The sequence below is a fragment of the Durio zibethinus genome, chromosome 4, assembly GCF_047325235.1.
Source record: "Durio zibethinus cultivar Kanyao isolate XHJ-2024 chromosome 4, ASM4732523v1, whole genome shotgun sequence".
Lineage (NCBI taxonomy): Eukaryota > Viridiplantae > Streptophyta > Magnoliopsida > Malvales > Malvaceae > Durio > Durio zibethinus.
Window position 1 is genome coordinate 7359447 of NC_143165.1, and position 24947 is coordinate 7384393.

Consider the following 24947-nt stretch of genomic DNA (forward strand, 5'->3'; position numbering starts at 1 on the left):
AATCAGATGGACAATCAGGCATCTTGATCCCCTCTTAAAGTTCATTATTCTTCAAGTTCCGAAGAAACAAATATGATCTCCATGGTTATACAGGAGTAGGTGATATATCATCTTTGCAACAAGCTAATTCAACTGAACATTTCAGACAAGAATCAACTGATAAAGGCATTCATTCTGCAGGAGATCAGTCTGCCAAGTCATTACAGCCTTTTGATAATAATTGCTCTGCAAATGAAGCTATGCCAAAATGGAAACTGAGCTTGAAGGAGACAAAACTATGCAAGAATTGGAAAACGATGGTATAATGGAAATCACTTATTAGGTATCTGTACAAAGGGACAGCCGGTAGATTATCTGTACAGTGCTTTAGCCGTAATTGCTGCTCCAAAGAAGTTAGGACCGAGCTGGAAGACAGGCTTAGAATCGGGACAACTTCTCAAGAATGCCCCGCCGCAGAAATTAAATCTAATCCAAGTTGTTCTCTCTTAGACTAGGCTTGTCTTAGACTAGGCTTGAATGTCATTGGAAAAGAAGCTGCAAAGAAGTAATATTTTAAAGAGAATGAAATACTCTAGGACGCAAGGTAAACAAAGAAAGAAACTACGGCAAAAACTTTTTGATGAATTAAATACTCTTAAGAATTCAAGGTCAAGAAAGAAATAAACTTTAAATCTATTATTTTATCAATCGAGTCTATCTGTGGTTAAAATCTTTAGTAGAAAATCACTTATATATTGAGACGACGTGAATCAATCTACGATTGAAATTTTAATTGAATTAATCTGCTATTAGAAGCTTGCCAATGTTCATCATATATTTTTTTGTCATATGATGTATTTGCCTAAATAAATTACGCAAAGACTTGTACAGTCTTTCCGCTGAAAGGGCAACAAGTCTTTTTCTCAAGTATATAGCTAAAGCTTGTGCCCACGGCGGGCAACAAAATTACAGTTATGCCATCATCTCCCAAATTCTTCCATCCGCGCACTTTGCCGTCACCCACTCACCCTACTAGATCAACGATCCTGATCTTCTTCGCCCTCTTCTCCTTCACCATCGTCTCTTTCCCCTTCGCCACTCTCTTCCAGTGGGTCAGGTTACCGTTGTCGGAGCTCCGGCCCAGATCCACCTGGGTTCTTTGGGACAGAACCGGGTTTGGGAATAAAAGTGGAGCTGGTGGACAGATCCATCTGGGTTTAGAATTTCCGCTTCAGGTTAGCATTCTTTAAAGCTGCATATGCGCTCTTTGATTCTGAGTTTTATGTCAAAGCTGATGATGATATATATTTGAGGCCAGGTGACCTGATTTCTTGACTCTTTTATGCATGTGTTGGGTGGTATTCTTTACCTTCATAATTCACTTTTATGTGGCTAGTTGACAGTGTTGTACTATTGTTTTGCAGGTCGGCTATCACTTCTATTAGCAAAAGAACTCCACACTCTCAAACTTGCCTTGGATGCATGAAAAGGGGTCTGGTATTTATTGATCCTAAGCTGAAATGATTAGAATTGTTATATTTACTATTTTAATCTATGGTTTAGATATCTATATTCAACTGCTTTTTTGGCTTCATGTTTTGGGTCACAAGTACATGCATCTTAATTGCACCATGCATCATGTTATGCCTATGTACTCTCCTTTATTGGTAATTATATGTGTAGTATAGAATATCATAGCTTTCTATTTTGAATTATGTTCAACAAAATTCAATGTTAGAGCACATGACGCCAAAAGGGTTGGCTTTGGATATTGATATACTAGTGAGTGATCAGATATGACTAAATTGATGTAGGTATGAGCCACTATCCTATCTACTAGGCAAGGAGTACTTTCTTCATGCCTATGGTCCTATATATACTCTTTCAACTGATGTTGTTGCAAGTTTGGTTGCTATCAGAAACAGCAGGTACGCTTATTGATTTTATATATAATCCTGTAATTATCTGCTAAACCATTTCTCTCTATTCTTATTGTTTCTTTTTCCCTCGGCTATATTTTGGTTCACAGTTTTTCACTTGCTGACTTTGTAGATTTTCTTTCCCAAATTTGCCCAATTTCAACTCTCTTTTTGAACTCAACATGCTTAGCTTTAAATGTTACTCAAATGTTTGAACTCTTTTGTTGAACTATATGGGTCATGGCCAACCTTGTTCTCTCAAGACAATATAATATAACTGAAAATTACGTATGTTGATCAAGCTCTTTATCTTTTCCTCCTCCTTTGTTGTGATCGAGAAGGTTAAGTGGTTTGTTTGAATCGAAAATGCAGATGTTCATAAAGAAAAGTGAGATAATATTAGGAAAGCTTAATCTAATATATATTTTGCAACGTGTTCTATCTTTCTGACAGCCCATTTCATAACATTAGATGAATGTTACTAAAGACGCTTTATCCACTACTATTTTAGATCTCTGATTTGTTATGATGTTTTTCCATTTTGTATGAATTGCAGTTTTTAGATGTTTCCTAACGAAGATGTTACAATTGGTGCATGGATGCTTGCAATGATTGTCAACCATGAGGATAATCAATCACTGTGTGAGCCAGAGCGTAATCTGACACCCATTGCTATCTGAGATATACCCAAATGTTCAGGTTTGTGTCCATTTAAAGCTTACAAATTGATGCACCAATAATCATTCTAAGCCTGGCAACATCATTTATTTCTATGGACGGTGGAACAAAAAAAAAAAAGGGTAGGTGCATAAGTTCTCTTAAAAAAATAAATTTTGTGTACATGATCCCCGAAGATTTGCATAATGAAGTATCAATGGCTTATATTTCCCACAATTTCTTATTATGTTTTCCATCAGTCATAATGCGGGAGCATACAGTTGGATCCATGGATGTACATTAATTTGTTCGATTAAACCAAGTTCAATGCTTTTGACATCAAATGTTTCATGATCAAGTCGAATTTTGATTTTTGGTATGAATTCACCGAGTGCAGTATTATACATATAAGTAAAAGTATAATATTCAGAAAAGGTTTCTATTAACAGTTTTTCTGTTGACCATAAAATGGAAGAATTAATTTGCTGGAACAATTCCTTGGTTAGGAATACCGTAGCTTTTTCAAAAAGAAGGATTCTCTTAAGCTTGTTTAGCTTAGAGGAAATATAGTTTTCTTTTTCAATATTCATATAGATTTAAAAAATTATTTATCTCTTGAATACTGTATTGATTTTCTTCCAAAGCAAAGAAATTAATATCTTGTTGTTGTTTCAACAGATTTGTTAATAAAAGGCTTTAGAAAGCTATTTCTTTAAAATTCTGAAACTCTTTAGCCTGTTTGACTAAGAATTCAGCTAATTTGGTCATTCCTTTTCAAAAGCTGGATTTATTTTCTAAGAGATGAGATTTTCAAACATTGTTTAACAAACTGTAGAGTTGTGGTTCAAGTCCAGGGTTATAAAAATCTTTGATCTTTGGGTTAGAGAGTTTTGTTCTTTCAAGCAGTTGTTCTGCTGAAGAAATTATTTATGAATAGCTCATAGGTGTCCATTCATTTGGGTTTGAAGCAAACTCAGAAAATTTTGGTTGAATCCTCATAAAAGGAGGTTTGTAAAGTGGTTGTTGGTAAAGATATAATCCTTGATTAGGATTATTATAAAACCTAAATCCTGGGTTAGGACTTGAGAAAACAAGGGGTTTTGGAGAAGAAGAAGAAGAGGATTTTTTACCTTGATGGTTCTCCATTCACCTGTATCATGGATAGTGCCCAATCGTTTATGGCTCTTCCATAGTCTTTGAGAGGGATTTTGTTTAGATCTAAATAAGTACCGGCTTGTGAAACTGTTCGTTTGTTTAACAAATCGATTACAGGTGTTTCAATCTTAACCTAACTTGTTTGGTCAGATTCAGAAGTAGATTATATGTTGTGTTCTAACATTACTTTGGCTTATTTGTGGTCGGACCCAAAGGTGGTGTGGCAAAACCAATTGCTACTGCAGTTGAAAGAATCCCATTCAGATTTACAAATGGTCTAGACATTGATAGCAATATTGGAATGGTTTATTTTACAGATGGTAGCATCATCTTCCAGAGGAGGTACCACACTTTTTCTTTCTCTGCCTCTATACTTCATCAATTTCCCTCCCAATATAACATCATATATTAGGATATATAATATCACATGTTAGGATTAAAGCCTTATTCCACTCTCATATGAAAAAAAAAAAAAAACTAATTGCCTTTCTGATTTTGTAGGTATGTTGATTACTTATTAAGATCCACGGTTAGTAATGGGAGGCTACTCATATATGATTCCCACACAAAAAAAGTGCACGTAATGTATAAAGGTTTAGTTTTTTCGAATGGGGTAGCTCCAAACAAAAATAATTCTTTTCTTCTAGTGGCTGAATCGACTAGAATGAGAATTTTAAAGTTTAGACTTGAAAATGAAATAAGAAACTATCATCCAGAAGTGTTTGCTCAGTTACTTAGAGTTTCAGATAACATTAAAACTAATGTTGTCATAATATATAGATCCGAAAATCTATAGTTAGATTTAACAAATTGATAGAGTCGTCACCAATCTTTTTTACTAGGTGTGATTGGTCACTTAAAGAATCTATCCTTTTAAGAAACTTTTAAACTTGATTAAGGGTCCTTACAAAAATAAGTTCGGGTCTACTAACCAAAATAGGATTCGATAATCGGTTACATGTAGGGAAGATTATAACACTCTCACATGCTCGTTCAAAGGTTTTAAATTTATCCTAAGGTCTTGGTTCTAATGGTTTTAAGTTTATATGTATAATAATTTTTAAGATTCTCTATCAATTTGAAAAAACTCTTAAAAATATTTTTTCACCTCAAGAGTATTCAAAATTTTCATTTAATATCTTGAAGAGGTTCCATCGTCAAAAAAAATTTTATTAGTTTTATTTTTTTTGGTCGAAAATATATTTAATTATTTCACCATTTGGATCAAATTAGAATTTTTTTTTTGAATTTCTAAATTCTCCACCATTTAGGTCTATTTAAAAAAAATTATTATTTTTTTAGAAGAAAATAATATGACAATTATTTTTATTGAAATTTCATCTAAATTATTTCACTATTTGGGTCAAATTTAAAGAAAATTTTTCACCTAAAGATTTCTTAAGAATTTACCATTTAAAATTTTTAAGAATCTCATCTTTGGATAATTATCACATATTTTCAACCAAATTTTTATTTGGAAAAGAATACAATTATTTGTATTGAAATTTTATCTAAATTATTTCATCATTTGGGTCAAATTTAGAGAAAATTTTTCACCTAGAGAATTTTTAGGAACTTACCATTTAAAATTTTTAAGAATCTCATCTTTAAGAAATTTTTATTTTTTTATATTTTTTATATTTTAATTTTTTTGGTTTGAAAATAAATATTAAATATTATTTTTGAAACTTTATATAAATTATTTCACCATTTGGGTCAAGTTTAGACAAAATTTCTCACATAAGAATTTTATAGAAATTTATCATTTGAAATTTTTATAAATTCTATCATTGGATAATTAATATTTATTTTCAAAATTTTATTACTTTTTTTATTATTTTGTTTAAATTTAATCATGCAAAAAAAAAAAACTAAAAAAACACAAAATAAATAAATGAAGAAAATACCAAAAATTGACTCGGCTTGTGGCTGAAAAGACTCGGCTTTAGGCACAAAGATCGGTTCGAAAATGCGGTTCAAGGAACACGGCTTGGCTCGGCTCGACTGAGGGCTGACTGAAACGCAAGTCAACCAAAGCAGGTTGCACTCAGGTTGCCCGAATGGAAACGCGCGGATCCTCTGGGTTTATTAATACCAAAACGTCACTTTTGCAGGTATATAAGGCTAAATCTTAGCCTTTTCAGCAAATGCCTCCCTTTCTTCTTTCTCTTTCCTTTTTTTCTCTCCATCTCTCTCTAAAAAAATTCAGATTTTGATTGAATGTTTTACCAAAATTTGGAAAAAAACACTTCAGAAACTGAAAAATCTTGTCGAAAAATTAATCGGATTCTAAAATTTTTTCAAAAATTTTCCAAAAAAAAAAACTAAAAATTAAAAAAAAATTCTTAAAAATTCTAGGATTGCTGCTAGCACCTTCTAAACACTCTTTTTTTTTTGCCTCAGTTTTCTTTGTTTTTCACGTCCTCTTATTTGTGTTCCAGCCTATATTTATAAGCATTGATAAGAAGAGTTTTTGATCAATCTCAATTTCTTCTGTGATTGGTATTCAATCTTTGAATTCAATTCAAACCCTATCAGCCTCAGATTTCACAGTAAATACTTTTCCTTTTAGAACAATAATTATATTAAAATTAATTAAAATAAAATCCAGAACAAATAAACCAAATAATAATAATAATAATAAATAAATAATAAAAATAAAAATGGGCTTATCATGCCCAATTTGGACCAGGCTCAATTAATCCAGGTCTGTACCAAATTGGGTGTCTACAACTATCCCTCTTTACGTATTTTTTGTGCAACAAAAATTGTGCAAGGATGTAAATACCCTGCATGTGATCATCCAAACATATTTGTGCTTCTCTTTTTTTTTTAAAATAAACAAAGCTCCTCTAAACAAAGACGAAACAACTTTGAAAAAATAATTGGTCTTCTAAATAGAGGGAACAAAACTTTGAAAAAATAAATTGCTCTTCGACAGTGATGTCCAGAGAAGTCATAGATTATGTCTGATGAAAACTCAAAGATTCACAATTTGGGTTTGCAATTCAAAGGTTCAGATTTGCAAGAACCTTTCAGCTTTGTCAGAATTCACTGAAATTTGATTATCAAAATTTCAATTTTGTCAGAATTCACTAAAATTTGATTATCAAAATTTCAGTTTTGTCAAATCTCAAGATTCGCATTTGCATGACTATCATTCAAATATTAGATATTCACATCCAAAAATTCGAAACTTCTCATTCTAGTTTAAAGACTCACATCCAATAAATTTCACAGTTGCTCATCTCAAATATTCTTATTTGAAACTTGAAGATTTTCATCTAAAAACTCTAAAATTTTCATTTGAGGATTTCTAAAAGATTCTTATTCAAGAACTCAAATATTTTACTTTTGACGATTCCTAATTTTACCTTTAAAGCCTTCACCCAAAGATTTAGAATTTTTTTCTCAGATGACTTTCAAACTCAAAATTTAGCATGTAATGAATATCATAATCAATGATGCAAGTGATTTTTTAATGATGCAAATGCAACAACAACCTAAGTCCTCGCAATGCCATATTCTTAATACTGCATATGTAATGCATGTAATACAGATGTCTATTTCATGAAATTTTAATTAATTGTGGTACTCAAATTTCTCAAGCTCTTTCCTTGGGCTCCAAACCCCTCAATCTTCAATGTCATTCTCAATCATTTCTCTTATTAAATTCTCGTATTCCCATTTTCAAGAAATCTCTTTTCAAATTCAATGTCTTTATCAAGAATTGAATATTTCAAATTTGCCTTTATCACTCTCAACTTTTTCAATGTAATGTAAAAATATTTCATACTATTATTCATTTATCAGTCATTATTTCAATCTCAAAAAGCAAGAATGCATTCATACATTTTCTCCATTGTACAGTATTGAAAAGAGAAGAGTAAAAATGGCTAGGAAATAATCAATAGAAAAGACACACGAAGAATGAAATGAAATGTCTTTTATTAGCAAGAATGATAGCAAACTTTAGCCAGTTGGCAAAGAAAGAATTACAAAAATGGGTATAGGGTGAAAGCCTAAAAATAAATAATCCGACAATCACGATAACATATCTTGAAGTCCTTTTCAAAAAGTTTAACCACTCAATGCACTCAACAACTTAGAGCTCCTTAGAACATGCTAGCATTTTTGCCAATGAACTTTCAAATTTGATGCTGTATTCTCCTTATCTAAGCTGTTTTTTCAAGTTTTCAACTTAGATAAACTCCCTTTTGACTCAAACTGCCCTATTGGGGTTTTTATCTTAAGTCCTCATTTTTTTCTCTCTTTTTTTCTTTTTTTTATTTTTTTATTTTTCAAGCATAGTACTTTTTCACAGCATCAGAATTTATAGGATGAGGTAAATTATTTCTATCCATCTCGGTCAATATCAATGTTCCATAAAAAAAAAGCTTGTTTCACGACATATGGTCATTCCCAATTTGGAGTCTATTTTTCTTTATTATCGTGTTGACTTAGAAGAATTCTTTTCAAGACTAACTCTCCTTCCTAAAAATAATAAGGTCACACTTTTTTATCATGAGTCATCATCATTCTTCTTTGATATAGTTGATCATGGCATAACGCTGTCAATCTATTTTTTTCGATAAGATTCAACTATTTATAGCACTTTTTAATCCATTCAACCTCTTTCAATTCAACTTCTTTTAGAATACTCAAAGATAAGATCTTTATTTCTATTGATAGCATAGCTTTCATCCCATAAACTAAAAAAAATAAGGTTGACCTAGTAGAGGTACGCACCGACGTTCGATACGCATGCAGTGCAAATGATAACTTCTCATGATCTTCTTAAGAATTCTTTTTATATTTTTATTAGCTGCTTCAACTACCCCATTCATTTTTGGATGATTTGACACCGAATTATGATGCTTAATCTTGTATTGAGCTCATACTTCTTACATCATCTTGCTATTCAAGTTCTTGATATTGTCTGAAATGATTCTCTCTTATTATGAACTTACAGATCACAGATCACATTACATTTTCAAATGATGTTGCCTCTACCAATTTCATGAAATAATCTATCATCATGAAAATAAACTTATGCCCATTAGAAGCTTTTGGGGTAATAGACCAATGACATTTGTGCCCCACATAGAGAATGGCTAGGGTGGTAACAAAACATGTAAAACAGATGACGGAGCATAAATCTTATCAACATTGATCTGGCACTTATAACATTTACGAGTATAGTTGATGCAATCATCTTTCATTTTCAACCAATAATACCCTACTCTCATGATCTATCTTGTCATCATATGTTTATTGGCATGTGCCCCACATATTTCATCATGCATTTTCTCAATAATTTTTTAGCCTCGGCCTAATTTATACCCCTCAACAATACTTGATCATGACTTTTTTTGTAAAGAACATCTTTATTCAAGAAAAAACTCATAGCTAGTTTTTGAATAACCCTTTTATCATTCTCAGTTGCCTGAGCAGGGTATTGCTAGTTCTTAATGTATTGTAAGATATCATAATACCAGGGTTTTCCATCTTTTTCCTTTTCTACATTAGAGCAATGAGCCGACATGTCTTTGACATCTAACCTGATGGGCTGAATGTCAACGCTATCATTAATTTGAACAATTGCTGCTAAAGTAACCAAGGCATCAACAATCAAATTCTTCTCTCAAGGTACATGATCAAATTGAATATCTTTAAACTACTTGATCAATTCTAGAATATACTTACGGTATAGAATATGTTTTGAATCTCACATCTCTTACTTTTTTCAACTGATATATAACTAAAGCTGAGTCTTCAAACGCTTTTAATACTTTAACTTTTCTGTCTATAGCAGCTTGCAAACCCATGACACATGTCTCATATTCAGTGATTTTATTTGTGCAATTGAAATTTAACTTCACTGTTATAGGATAATATTATTCTTCTAGAAAAATCAAAATTGTCCCAATTTCATGTCCTAAGGCATTAGTAGCTCCATCAAAATATATTTTTCAATAGTTCCCTTCATTTTTTTTCTCTTTCAGTTAGGAAACAGTCATCAAATCTTCATCAAAAAATTTTAATCTCATCGGCTCATAATTCTCAGCAGCACGATCTATGAAAAACTCAACTATGGTACTTTTTTTTATTGCTTTATGGCTTACATATATGATATCATACACTGAGAGTATTACTTACCATCTAGCAATTCTTTTAGACAAAGAAGACTTTTTGAAGATGTATTTAATTAGGTCTAATTTTGATATGAGCCATGTGGTATGATAAAGCATGTGTTATCTGAGTCTTTTAACGGTCCAAGCTAATGCAAAATACATTTTTTTTCAAAAAAGAATACTTGGATTCATATTCTATGAATTTTTTAGTCAGATGATAAATAGCTTTTTTTTTTCGACTACACTCATCTTGTTGTCCCAGCACACATCCTATTAAATTCTTACACACCGTCAGATATAAAATTAAGGGTCTCTTTGGAACAGACGGCACCAATACTGAAGGATTTGATAAGTATTACTTAATTTTATCAAAAGTCATTTGGCATTTCTCATTCTATTTTCAGGGTTATTCTTACAAAAAAGCTTAAATATGGGATCACATTTGTAGGTAAGTCGAGAAATGAATTGAGAAATGTAGTTCAATCTACCTAAAAATCTTGAATTTCTTTTGGTGTGCTTAAAGGAGATAAATTTTGAATGGCTCATTTTTTATCTGGATCAACTTCAATCCCTTTTTCACTGACCACAAAGCCTAGCAACTTTTCTGACCTTACCATGAAAGTACACTTAGCTAGGTTCAACTTGAGTTGAAATTTCTTTAACCTCTCAAATAGCTTTCTAAGGTTGGTGACATGATCTTCACCTTTTTAAGATTTTATAATCATATCATCGACATAACCTTAATCTTTTTGTGTATTATGTCATGAAAGAGTGCCACCATAACTCTTTGGTATGTTGTCCCAGTATTTTTTAGACCAAAAGATATGACTTTATAGCAAAATGTTCCCCATATGGTCACGAAAGTAGTCTTTTTCATGTTATCTTTAGTAATCTTTATTTGGTTATATCCTAAGAACCCATCCATAAAAAAGAACATCAAATGCTTGGTCGTATTATCTACTAGCGTATCAATATGAGGTAAAAAAAAGTTATCTTTTGGGTTAGCCTTATTCAAATCATGATAATCTACACATATTCGTACATTTTCATCCTTTTTAAGAACTGGTACAATGTTGGCTACCCATTCTGGATATATGGCCACCTGTAAGAAACCTACATCAAACTATTTTTTCACCTTTTTTTTATTTTTAATAACATTTCAAGTTTCATTTACCTCAATTTTTGTTGGACTAGTTTACAGTCTGGCTTAAAAGGTAATATATGCTCTACTATTTTTGTACTGAGCCTAAATATATCCTGATAAGACCAAGTAAACACATATACAAATTCTTGAAGTAGATTTTCTAATCATTGTTTGTCTGTCGACGAGAGTGACGTGCCAATTTTAACCTCTTTCTCATTTTTTTCATCTCTTAAATTCACCAATTCAGTTATTTTCTGATGAGGTTCAATTGGTTTACTTTCTTGCTCAATCAATCTCAATAGGTCTAGAAGAATAGCATATTCTTCATAATCATTTTCATTATCAAGTGCATTAGTGTTAATTGATTTTTCAAAATTAGCCCCTTAATCGTTATCATGATTATTTTTCTGTTCATTTAAGGACCTAAAATTGAATGAAATGGAATATGTTGGTGAAATGTATGAGAAGAATAAAGAAACAAAAGAAAGGAATGAAAATGCATTTTTTCTAATTTTATTAAAATAATAATAGATAAATGACCCAAATAAGAAAGATCACCCCAAGGCCTTGGGCATAAGCTATTGAGATGTTCAATTACATTGAATCGGTATCAAGGATAATAGGCATTTTGATAATGCTCTAATTGTTCAGCTCATAATTTGGTGGACAAAGACGAACACATGTTTCCTTCTCATACCCACTTTCGTCTTCAATCGCAGGGATGGATAACTCAGTAAATGTCTCATCCATGCTTTGTTCTAAATCTTTCTCTGCATTCGAGTACATAAATCTTCTAAGGCTAAAGGTCTCATAAAGGTGTGGGATGATCATTGCTATCTTGTTGGCTTGTCTTCCTCTAATTTCTCAGTCTTTTATTTCATAACCAAAACCCAATCTCTCTCTGTTGTCTATCATTATCGAAGGCTCCCTTATCCTCTGTAAATTTTTGCCCAGTCCTACTTTAGGATACTAGCCTTTATTGATGACCTGACACATCACTATCTTTGAACATTGTTGACTTTTAGGTCCCTCACCCATAGAGTTGACTAACTCAAAATACCAGTAAAAACATTCTATCGCTTCTTTAACAGCTTTCATATATGGAGCATTCAATGGCTAAATTACTAGCATGTTTTTTTCCCCAAACACTACTACCAACTGACCTTTCACATTGAACTTAATATTTTGGTACAAGGTAAAAATAACAGCTCTTGCCATATGAATCTATGACCTTCCTAGCAAGCAACTATAAGATGAAGAGATATCCATTACTTGAAATTTTACATTGAAAGTGCATAGCCAATTTGCAAAGGCATCTCTATGTCTCTCAAAACTTCTCGCCTAGTCCCATTGAATGCTCAGACAACCATTTGGCTATCTTTCATATGTGAGTAATCAGCATGTAACCTTGCTAAAATTGATATAGGCATGACATTAGTAGTAGAACCATTATCGATGAGGACCTTGGCTATGATGTCGCTCTTGCACTTGACAGTGATATGTAGAGTCTTTGTGCTTTTTTTTTTCTTCTAGAAGAAAGAGAGGAATATCATCATTGCTAAAGGATATATAATTTGGCATGACCAAATTTTTGGTTAAGTGGTTCACATATTTAATAGATACATTATGTGCCATATAGGCCTGGTTCAATACTTTCAGTAAAGCATTTTGGTGTGGTTTCAAATTTAATAATAATGATAACAATGAGATTCATGTCAATATCTTATTTAATTATTCCACCATTGAGTATTCGTTATGTTTTATAAGTTTCAAGAATTCACAAGCTTATTTTTGTGATACTGACTTCAGGCAATCTTATTAGGTACCATTTCTGGGTTATTCCATTTTTTGCCTACCTTGGCCTTTTCTTTTTTAACCTTCTCTAGCATTTTTGGAGTATAGCATCTTCTGCTTCGGGTGATGCCTTCCACACCAATTATATTGGCAACATCAGGCTTAGAGACATTCTCCTCTTGCCCCTGGACTATTATGTCACAGTCATATTTTCATGGCATAGTCTTATTGCTCTTGTAAGAGAATGGAGCAAGGACTTTAAAGGTTACTAGCCTGGAAGTGAACTTGTCTATAGTTGACTCGACCTATCCTTACAATAAATTGTTAACGACCTTGAAAATAGTTTGGATGGCTGATTAGTCATAAACACTTTAGCATTCTTTAAATTCTCTTTCTTTATAAAATTCAATCTGGTATGAATTCATGAGTTTTTATACTTCTTGGCGAAATTGCTCATAAGTTTCAATAGAGTAACCAGATGCCCCACTATGGTATCTACAGCTTTCATCTACTACGTATGCTCTATGATAAGTATATGGACTGACTGGTTGTATTATATCGACTTTTCATAAAGCATCAAATAGCTGGCTGAGAAGGATCTTAATTTTTACCATTTTTTTTAGTTGACGATCTGCTCCTCACTTAAAGTATTCACATTGTGATTTGACAAAGGATTACCACTAATGTTTGGTGTAGTTGCCTTTCTTGTATCAAAATTGATCATTACGTCATTGATCAATTGTTGCACTTTATGTTTCAGAACAATATAATTTTTAATGAAATGACCAACAATCTTATAGTGATAATCATAATAAGCTGTAAGATCATACCATTTAAAGTATGGTGGCTTGGTTGGCTCTACTTGATTAGGAGTAATTAGATGATTATTGTAAAGCTCACAGTATAACTCTGTATAAGTTATGGAGAGTTAATCAAATACAAGTTTTTCTTGAATAGTTTGTTGCTCTCGTAAACCACCTATTAGGCAAGCAGGATAAGTTTGAAGTCTTGAGAGAGGTTGAACATTAGAATTGTATATGGTAGCCAGAGGCCTAAAAGAGGGTCGGTAAGTTTGAGGGTAAGATGGCTATGGATTTAGTTGGTATAGATACGAAAAAGCATTATTCACAGTGGAATAATTTTAGAAGTAACCCTATGGTGTGTAGGGTCGATGATCCCTGAATTATTATTTATCAAAGCTCACAGCTTGAGCTTCAGTCTCTTTCTTTTTTTGGACTTTTTTAGTGGATGCCTCCCCTCCTTCTAACTTGCCATTCTTGATGCCACTTTTAATAATTTTGCCAGAAATCACCATATTGACGAAATTTTTTGTTGTATTCCTTATCATCTTTTTATAATAAAGAGATTTTAAAATGCTGACAAACAACACTGTAGTTTTCTTTTTAGTTAGAGGATATTGCACTTGAGAGGCTACATCTTTTTACCTTTGGGTGTACTCTTTAAAGGACTTATTTGTCTTTTTCTCTAAGTTCTGCAAAGACAAATGATCAAGAGTCAAATATATGATATGTCGGTATTGACTAATAAAACCTGAGCCATATTGCTCCAAGAATGGATGTGAGTTCTGTCCAATTGGATATACCACATAGTAACGAAACCAATAAGGATATCTTGAAAAATATACATTAGTAGTTTTTCATTATGGGTATGGGCTGTCATCTTTCGACAATACATAGTAATGTGGATCTTTGGACACTTTGTACCATCGTACTTCTTAAATTTTGATACTTTAAACTTTGAAAGAATAATCATATCTGGGATTAGGTAAAGCCTAGCAGCATCAATAGAATTATAAAAATCAATTACTTTCATAGCCCGTAACCTTTGTTCTAACATACTAATCTTTGAGTCTTTCTAAGATTTCACTTTTGCCTTTTTTTTTTCTTTTTTTCTTTTTTTCTTTCAATTCATCCAGATCAAGAACTTGAATTGATTCTACTATCTTTTTCAATAAAGATAGGATTTATATAGCTGTGATAATACCCTGGATTAAAGGCTGATGGCATTTTAGGATATGTAAGATATGTGAATTGTTGTGGTGGGACCTCTTGTGTAGACTGGGCTTGAGGTGACCAAAATCATGTGGATATAAAGGGTCAGTGATTTCTTATGATGGAGGGCTCTGTTGGCTTGTGTTCACTTCTATCTCATTTTTCTTATTTAACTTGTTGAGAGCATCCAGAATCTTACTTAACTCATTTTCATTCTTTTCTTATGCCTTTTCTATCTTTTCAAGTCGATGAGAGTTTTTTTACTCTATTTGTCTAGCTCTGGCTCTTATATTGTATCAATGAATAGAGTTTTTGCTGGATGGAGCTATCCTTAAACCTTGAGTACCATAATTATATGATTATTAGAAATCATGTGTTCTATGTATGATATGCAAATGTATGTATGAAATATGCTAATATTTGCCACATCACCATTATTGATAAAAGAAATCTTTATTTGAAACTTTATTTAAGAAATTTTCAAAATTACACCCTAATAAAGTCAAAGCAATAATCTAAAGTCCTAAACATATCCTTTTATTTCTAATGCCTTGTTATAAATTTCTTAGCTTGCTGGTAATGATTTTGTGCCTCGTCTAGGAAATCAAGTAATTGTCGCCTATAAACTCTCGCTAGTTACACCACAGCTTTTAAACCTTTCACTTTTTCTTACATTTTTTATGCTTTATTTGCAGCAATGCATATCTGATTGAACAAATGCCTTAGATGCCTTTGTTTTTCTATGCACACATTTTTCCATAGCTGGCCCTATTGAGCTTGTCTCATGCATTCATCAGACAAGGCTTCTACTTATACTGTGTGTCGATCCACTATCTCTTGTAACATCTAGCTATCTCTGTGTGCCCTAGCAGTGGCCTTTTGTTTTTTCTCCACCCTTACTTTTAACAATTCATTTTCTTTTAAAAATCGGGCAAGCTCGGGTGTGACTAATGAATGTGTCATATCTAAATCATTAAATAAAGCTTGCCACTGATCTTTTTACTCTGTGAGGCTTTGGATTTTCAATTCTTGAAGCTTCAAACTCTCTTCTATTTCTAACTTCGATCATTTATTTTTTTATTCCAACTCGTCTTTCTCGGATTGAAGTTTTTTCTTAGCTGTTTTCACTTTAAGCAAAGGATATTGAAGAATGAGTTTTGAGGAATACCCTAATTGTTCACTAGAAAGTATAATATCCTTTCCCCTCATCGCATGTCACACACTATATTCTAAGGTGACGTCATAAGTAAACCTCTCTTGGTTAACCCTGATGGTTTGCTTTCATGCTTTCTTGATCTTTTCAACCATTCCATATGCCTCTTTATCAGTGAATGAGAACTCTCACTGGTTAAGTCTATAGGTTTCTGGAATAAATTGTTCACATCTAGATTGTCTACTTATCAAAGTTGGGGCATAAGTAACAACACCCCATAAGCCTAATAAGAACACCCACAACTATTCTCCACAACTGTATAACAATGTACCATGATGCATCCAATGTGCTCTCCAAACTATCCTTTGACTATTAAGGGCTCGAAAGTAAGAGATTCATTCTTCTTTTTACGATAGCCCACCTTATTTGACCAGTAAATCTTGTTTAAGTTTGGCAAGTCGAAGTGAAGTAGGACCATATACTCTATAATTGTGGGCACCATATTTATTCTATTGAAGATAAAACATCTATAAGAAGGATCCCAGAACTGAATGATGGCTCTAATCAGATTATTATCCATATCCACTTGAAGCAGTAAAGTTATGTCTCCATATCTGTTCTCAAATGCCTCCTACGTTGTTCTACTCATGCATCTCCAGACATTGTTTAAGTCAGCTAGATCATTCTATTGTAGCTCCAGATGAACTCTCTCGAGTAATGATGAGATAAAATTTTTAAGCAAGCGATCTCTTTGTTTTCTTTGACCTTCATCTGACTTAATTTTCAATTAATGAGCAGACTTCTAATGGACTGATATAGACTTTGATTGCATTTGACTTGCCATGGATGTAAGTGGGAGATTTGATTTATCAATAACTGATATGTGGCAAATATTTTCAATATGATAATGATGCAAATGATAGTGTTAAACATGATCATGAAAATAATATATAGAATGATATGATAATGCTAAAACATGAGGATGGAAATGATGCATAAAATGGAATGATATGAAAATGGTGCAGATGCACAAAATCAAACAAACAAAATGGTTAGATAACAAACTATTTCTTTTTATGTCCTAATTTTGGGTTATATCTATTGATGGGTAGGAAAGGCTCTACCTTAAGTTGGTCTCTTAGGGGTGAACTATATGCAGGTTCTTACAACCATAAAAAACATACTATTTCTTACAACATTTTCTCTTGGATTTTAACGGCGGTCTTAATCTGTGGGCAAAGTCAGATTAGAGGTTTTGCTTCATTCAAAAGTTGGCATCCAAAGAGGGAACAAGTTAGATTGATGCCTATGGCGTCCGATATAATCATACAAATATATTTTTTATGAAATTTTAATTCAGTTAATTTATTCAATTGAGATAATATTTAGTATGTCTAAAATTTAAATTTTAACATATATATTTTTATTTTTAAGTTATGATTTAAAAGTGCTAAACCATTTTCGTAGAATCCTTATTGAAAACCACCTGAAATCTTTGATGAGTCTTCACTTTTTTGGCAAGAAGACGAAAGACTCAGTCGATTGATCGAAACCAATTATGGCTAACACTATTGCTTTAACATTCTTAAACCTCTTCAAGTTTATAAACAACAAAGACTTGGAGAAGCTGTCAGGTTATGTTTTATAAAGCTCTATTTTCTAGCTTTAAATATTATTCTTGGTAGCAAAATAATTTCAAAATGCAGAAAATAATTTGGAGTACAAATGAACAAGTTTTGAGAACAATGATGAAGGAAATGTTATAAATGAGTTTCTCATGGTTGTTTAGAACCATTAACCAAAGGGCGAAGACTATCCAGCAACTAACGAAATTCAAGATTATTGCCCCTAACAAGTCAAAACAATACTCAAAGTAAAAGCCTCATATGTCAACCAATAATCCCTTTAAATTCTATAGGAATCTCAAATTTACCTAGTTCTTGAAACATCTAGCTTCTTTTTACTCATGAATTATTATAAGGAATAAAGAAAAAGGAAGTCAGAACCCAAGAGGGATATTTTCTTTATTTTCTTTTTTATTCAAAAGATAATATTTTAAATATATTTAATATTCAAATCACGAGTTAAGTAAGTTTGGAGTTTAACTCAATTTATTTATATAATTGCTTTTAAAAATCTACAATCAATAAATTTTAATTCAAAATTTAATATTTATAATCGATTGACTCTTTGATAAAAGATATTTTCGACTTAAACCTAAAATTTGCATTGAAATTCAATTTTATTTAAGTGATATTACTATTTGAATTTGAATTAAATTCAAAGTGGGTAAAGGGTGATATTTTAATAGATAAAGATAGAATATTTTCTTCAAAAATAAAAAAATTAAAATAGAACATTAGTAAGAAATTGATACTGTGAAAGTAAGCCGTCAATGAGTTTGAGGTTGTGAGCGACAGTACTGAAGGGAGACAAACCGTCCAAGAATTGAGGGTCGGTTTTCATACGTTTAAATTAAACGGTAATAAAAAAAAAGAAAAAAAAACCAAAGAATTCAGGCTTTGACTTTTGAATCAAATCAAGCCAAAATAAAGTGGTGTACAATTCACATTCTCAATAAGAACAATGCAAATATTCTATAAAATCTTTGATATCAAATCATATGAGATTTTTTTTTAAATACAAAAATCGTTAAAAGGATTTTGAAGTTTTAAAGACTTAATGATAATCTTTACGAAGGAACAAAAACTGTATCAATTATTTTTTTTAGAAAATGGACTACTTTTGCATCAAAATAATTACAAGTTGCTGAAAATTGTCATGAAACATGACTTCTTAGATTTGGAGTAGAAATGACACGCTTTGAGAACAATGGTGAAGGAATTGTTATAATGAGTTTGTCATGTTTGTAAGATGTAGCAGCATTGTTTAGAACCATTAACCAAAGGGCAAATACTATCGAGCGACTGATGAAATCATGATTATTGCCCTTAACAAGTCAAAACAATACTCGAAGTAAAAGCCTCATATGTCAATCAACAATCCCTTTAAATTCTATAGGAATCTCAAATTTACCTAGTTATTAAAACATCTAGGTTCTTTTTACTCTTGAATTATTGTATAGAATAGATGAAAAAAAAAAAGTAAGAATCCAAGAGTGATATTTTCTTTATTTTCTCTTATATTAAAAAAAAGAGTGTTTAAACTGAATTAAGATTCAAATAAAAAATTAAGTAAGTTTGGAGTTTAACTCAATTTATTCTTATAATTATTTTTAAGAATTGATAATCAATAAATTTTAAATTTAAATTTTAACATCTACAACCTATTAATTTTTTTTTAGGTATGTAAACAAACAGAGTTCTCGACAAACTGATCGTGAACATATTCAGTTTTTATTTGTTTATTAAATTTAACAAATGATTTTGAACAATATTTTTATATTCATTTATTAAACGAATTAAACATACACAAAAAATTATTTGGTTCATTTACATTCATGAACAAATTTGTTTAAAGTTTATTCAAAACTTATTCGTTTATTATTCGTTTGTTATTTATTTGTTGTTTGTTTATAATAATATTAATAAAACTATATTTTTATTTTTTACTATAATCTTATTTTAAGATTCATTTATATTTATTTGGATTCGTTTATATTTATTTAGAATTTGTTTGTTTAAATTTATTTGGTTAAAGTTTATTTATTATTTATAAATATGTTCATTTTTATAAGTTCATGAATATATTCATTTAATGTTTACAAACGAGCTAATTTAACTTAATTAAACCAAACATGAATAACATATTATTTAAATGAATGAACACGAATAATTAGACTAATTTTTTTAGCGAATACAAATGCCTCTAAAATTAAATAAATAAATAATGGATATATGTTTATTCATTCATATTCAATTCGTTTACACTTTTAATTCTTTTTTAAAAAATAATATTTTCAACTTAAACCTAAAATTTATATCAAAATTCGATTTTATTTAGTGATATTACTATTTGAACTTGAATTAAATTTAAAGTGGGTAAAGGGTGATATCTTAATAAATAAAGGTAGAATATTATTTTCTTCGAAAATAAAAAACAACTAAAATAGAATATTAGTAAGACATTGATGCTGTGAAAGTAAAGGAACAAGGTAAAACTTGTAGCCAAAATAGCAGTCAACGAGTTTGAATAACTGAGAGACGGTAATGAAGGAAGACAAACCGTCCAAAAATTGAGGGTCGGTTTTCATACGTTTAAACGATAATAATTTAGACCAAGAAATAAACAAAGAATCCAGGCTTTGACTTCTCAATCAAATCAAGCCAAAATAAAGTGATGGGCAATGCACATTTTCAATAAGAACAATGCAAAATATTCTATAAAATCTTTGATATCAAATCATATGAGATTTTTTTTCTAAATGCAGAAATCGTATGAGATTTTGAATTTTTAATTACTTTAACCACAATGATAATCTTTACAAAGGAACAAAAGCAGAATCATTTAAAAAAAAATTGAAAGAAAATTTTATTGAAGTTAATGAGTCCAGATTATCCAAAAACCTAGTCACAAGAAAATTAATTACACCCATTGTCCTTTTCAATCAATGAAAGACTTGGGTATTGTTTTGAAACTTGAAAATATCATAGTCAGAAAAAAAAAATTAAGTTCAAAATTTGAAAATATCCCTAACCCGTATCATGAATAAAGTTAACATGAGCCAAAACTATTATTTTTCAAGATATAAAGTTAACAACATTATCAAGTATGGTGTCAATTAATGACAACTGGAATTCTTCAAAAGTAAAAAAAAAAAATTCCATTATTTGTCACAAAAGCTATCAGGAACATTTAATTAACTTAAATCAAAGAACAAATTTCAAATTCCTAGCTTCCTTGTATAAGTTAAAGCCCTAAAGCTCTTTAGCCTTAAGCAATAAGAATTATGAAAACTTTTAGACCAAGATTTTGCTTCTTTTTTTTTTTCCTTCTCATTCAATTACTTGTAAAAGAAACCATTAGATATTAACAAACAAAGCACATTACTCCTGAATCAAAGAGCCAACCCCAAAATCAACAAGTATTATATGCCTATGTCTCCTAATCCCAACAGGCTAAGGAATTTTTGCCCCATAATGACTAAGTCAGCAAGGCAATGGTGGGCTAAACCCAAATATTGTTAAGAGTTACTTTGGTTGAATTCACTGTATAAAAGTTGTTTCTTTTTTGCCCTTATACAAAATGTTAATTCTAATAAAGTCTTGAAGAAAATTTAGAATTTTGTTAAATTAATTTATTAATCATTTTATCTTATATTACGATTTTATTTATAAAAAATATTAAAGATAATAACATGAATTTTGATTTTTTATTAATTTTTTAATGTTGAGATTAAATAGCCATCATCATCATCATATTATTTTTGAATTGACACTTATGAAGATTGGAAAGAGAGAGAGATTGTTTAAATTTGTATTTTGCATTGTATGACTTACTATAGATAGAACATAAATGTTAAAGAGATGCTTTGCTTTGCCAACGTTAAACTATGTCCATTGTAATTAATGTTATAAATAAATAAATAAATGGTTGAGGAAAACAAGAGGATGTAATAATATACATGTGCAATGCCCTATGAGGATGAAACTATGAACATGTCACAGTACACCTTCCCTATAAGGTGTAATGATAAAGAAAATTTTTTATTCTTTAGTCTCTCTTGGAAAACTCCAATGTTTGTTAAATTACGATCTCTCTCTCTCTCTCTCTCTCTCTCTTTCAATAATTTTATGTATCTCTATTTTCATGCAAAACACTAACTCTTTTTCTTTAATTTTCTTTTTGCATGGGAAAGAACAAGAATATGAATAATGAACATGCAAATTATGTTGTATTTTCTAATTCAAAAACAGTTGACGTTTTTACTTTTTGTTATTTGTTTTTTATTTTCAATTATTTTTTATTGAAAAAATAAAAAGCAAATACCAAAAGCATATGCATTAAGCATAATATGAAATTGGAGACAATTAAAAATTAAAGTATTGCTATCTTTATATATTGAAAAGTTTTTTTTTTTTAATGAAAAGAAATATACACTTACCTTCAAATCAAATCTTTGATGGTAAAATGTATTGCATATTAGACCTTGAGGTTTGTATTTTTTCCTTCTTGAGATAAAAAATAAAATTGAAAACAAAGAAATATTAAATATGAAGACAAGTACAAGTGGTTTCCATGTTGGAATAGAAAAATGAAATTGAAACAAAGAAATATTAGATATGAAGACAAGTACAAGTTTTTGAGGTAAAAAAGAATCATGACATGGGTCACCTTGAAGTAAGCTTGAACCATGCATTCATACAAACAACAATATTATTTAAAAGAAAATGTAAACCACAAGCAAGCAAAGAAGAAAATGATGGCCATAAATTCCCTCTGAATAAACTATATATGCTAGTTGATCCGCCAAACATGGTTTTGAAGCATTTATAGTATCAATCCCTAGGATGAAAAAACTAGTAATTTCTTCTCGTTGAGATGCACCATTTTTTGCCGCACTCTATTCCATTTTTAATTTGGGCTAATTGCTTTTAATTAATTATTACCGATTGCTTTCCTCTCAAGTCCATATTATGCATTAATGAATAATTTATTATAATGAGGATTTTCCGGTCAAGTCCATGTTGTTAATCTTATTATTATTTTTGCAAGTAAGCCCGACTGTTTAAAGTGTTCCCCCAACAATTTGTGGTTTTAGAATTTAAATAAATCATAAATAGTTGCTAAAAATCAAATTCAAAAGATGAATCACTTAATTTTTACCACTCGATTACTGATTAGAATATTATATATGGATCACTTTACATTAAAGAAAATATTGTTATATGTGGGAACAAAGTAATTATTTAATTAATTGATCAATGATCCGAAAAGTTTAAGTCAACACATGATAATTATTATTTTTTGAATGGTAAAAGATTTTTAGGCTTCCTTCAAATTTTTTTGAATTGATTTAAATTTATTTATTTATTTAAAATTTAGTAAATTTATAAAAAGTAATTGTATTATGATTTTTTAACAAATTCAAATTCGAAACAATAAAAAAAATAAATTTTCTTATTAATTAAATCAATATCGATTGATATGTTATTTTAAATTTAGACGTATTTTAACTTGAAAATTTTTAAGTACATGCAGAATTATGTAACACTTTAAACGTCTTGATTTGAAATATTTTAAGAGAAAGGGAGAATTTCAATTGGACTCTATTTGAGAAAATAGCAATAGTAAAATGTACGAGAAAAGTCTTCATGTTATACCGACAAAACTGGTTGATAGGTGAGCATGGGCAGTGGATCTGCGGAAATGCCAGTGGGAAGTCAAGCAAAAGATGAGAAAATACGGAGAAAATGGGTTCAAATAGCAGCTAGCCGTTACAATTGAGAAACTTTAGGAAGAAAACAAAATGATGAGCTAATATGAAACATCTGCCACTTGCGTTCCCAGTGTCAAACAATTTTGCATGACACATGCTTCGTTGTGTTTTCAACTATGCAACGCCAGTATTGTTATTTTATCAAGATATGTCGACCTCGATTAGTTCAGATCATAAGAATTTATGGTGTAAACAGATAAAGCATTTGATAGATTATTTGTGAATAATTTTTATTTTTGTTTGTTTATATTTACTTATTAAATTTAATAAATTATTATAAATAATATTTTTAAAATTTATTAATTAATTGAATAAATTATGAGCATAATAAATTTTTTATATTTAGTTTGTTTATATTCAAAATATAAATAAATAAAAGATTCAACAAATAATTTGTAAATAAATTTGATTTGTTAAATTTAATAAACAATCATGAATTATATTTAAATATTTTTAATTAAATAAGCAAATTATAAATATAATAAATTGTTTCATATTCAATTCATTTACATTTTTAAAAAAAATTCATTTTCTTCATTAATCATATTAATTCAATTTTAATGAAAAATACTATCAAAATAACATTTTTAATGCACCAAAATAATATCACAAATATAATTTTAAGTATAACTTTTGTATGTAAAGTACAAAATATCTTATTGGAATATTTAAAAAATGATATAATTTTACGCAATTTAAAAAGGAAAAAGAATTGTTGCAGCACGTTCAATTTACTAAAAAGTTTCAATTTGAAATAGTTTGTTATAAATGTTTTGAAATAGTTTCAATTTTTATTGACTTAGGGTTTTTTTTTGGATTGTAAGAGTTTAATCTTAAATTGTGATAAATTTTTTTATAAACTTAATCATCGATAAAAAATTTTTTATCATACTATGAAATAAAAATTTTAAATTATATTTAATAATTCATATATTTATATTATATAAAATAATAATAATTTAATATATTATATAAAAATTACATATTATAATTTATTTTGATATAAAAATAAAATTTTTATTTTATTTTATTAAACATATGTATAATTTTAATTAAAATTTTAAATTATATTATTTTTATATTATTTTCGAGCTATATAAATTGTTATCAGTGTTTTGGGTACACCTTAAGTATTGAATCAAACCTAACAAATAGGGCAATGAATAATTTGCTTAGCTGGCATCGATTAGATGGCGTGGTCATCATTCCCCTTCCCTGCCATCACTGACAAGTATGGACTCCTCTGCTGTCACCATCTCTTTTTGACGTCCGTTATATGCCCATTCTTAACAGTACTAACAAATGCTAGTCAAACTGCCAAAATAAACTGGTTCATCTTAACGTCGTTACTAATCTCCGTCATCTGCTTGGCTGGGTGCCACTCTTGTCTTTCCTCCTTGGGCCAGCTGGCATGCCAGTCTCTGCTGCACATGGCCAGCTACTTCTGCCCCTGTGGGCCCACCGAAATCTCCATATGACCCCTATTTAGACCACTTTCTTACCATGCTGCCATTGCTGCTGGCCTGTCTGGCTTTTGGGTAGATACATTATTCGAGTATTCGATATTTGTATAATGTTAAATATTAAAATTAGTGTATTTA

The 24947-nt window shown here is 30.2% G+C and overlaps 1 long non-coding RNA gene across 5 annotated transcripts; it reads left to right on the forward strand.

The window, feature by feature from the left end:
* The first annotated feature begins 730 nt into the window (after positions 1-730).
* Positions 731-15152, forward strand: LOC149519076 (uncharacterized). 5 transcript variants are annotated; one of them, XR_016341462.1, is made up of 6 exons: positions 731-1214; positions 1404-1476; positions 1794-1907; positions 2455-2597; positions 3926-4052; positions 4212-4673. It is a non-coding gene; the product is annotated as an uncharacterized LOC149519076 (long non-coding RNA). The 5 variants fall into 5 exon arrangements; XR_016341461.1 differs by lacking the exons at positions 3926-4052; positions 4212-4673 and adding an exon at positions 14719-15152; XR_016341460.1 differs by lacking the exon at positions 4212-4673 and having other exon boundaries at positions 3926-4166.
* The last annotated feature ends 9795 nt before the right edge of the window (positions 15153-24947 follow it).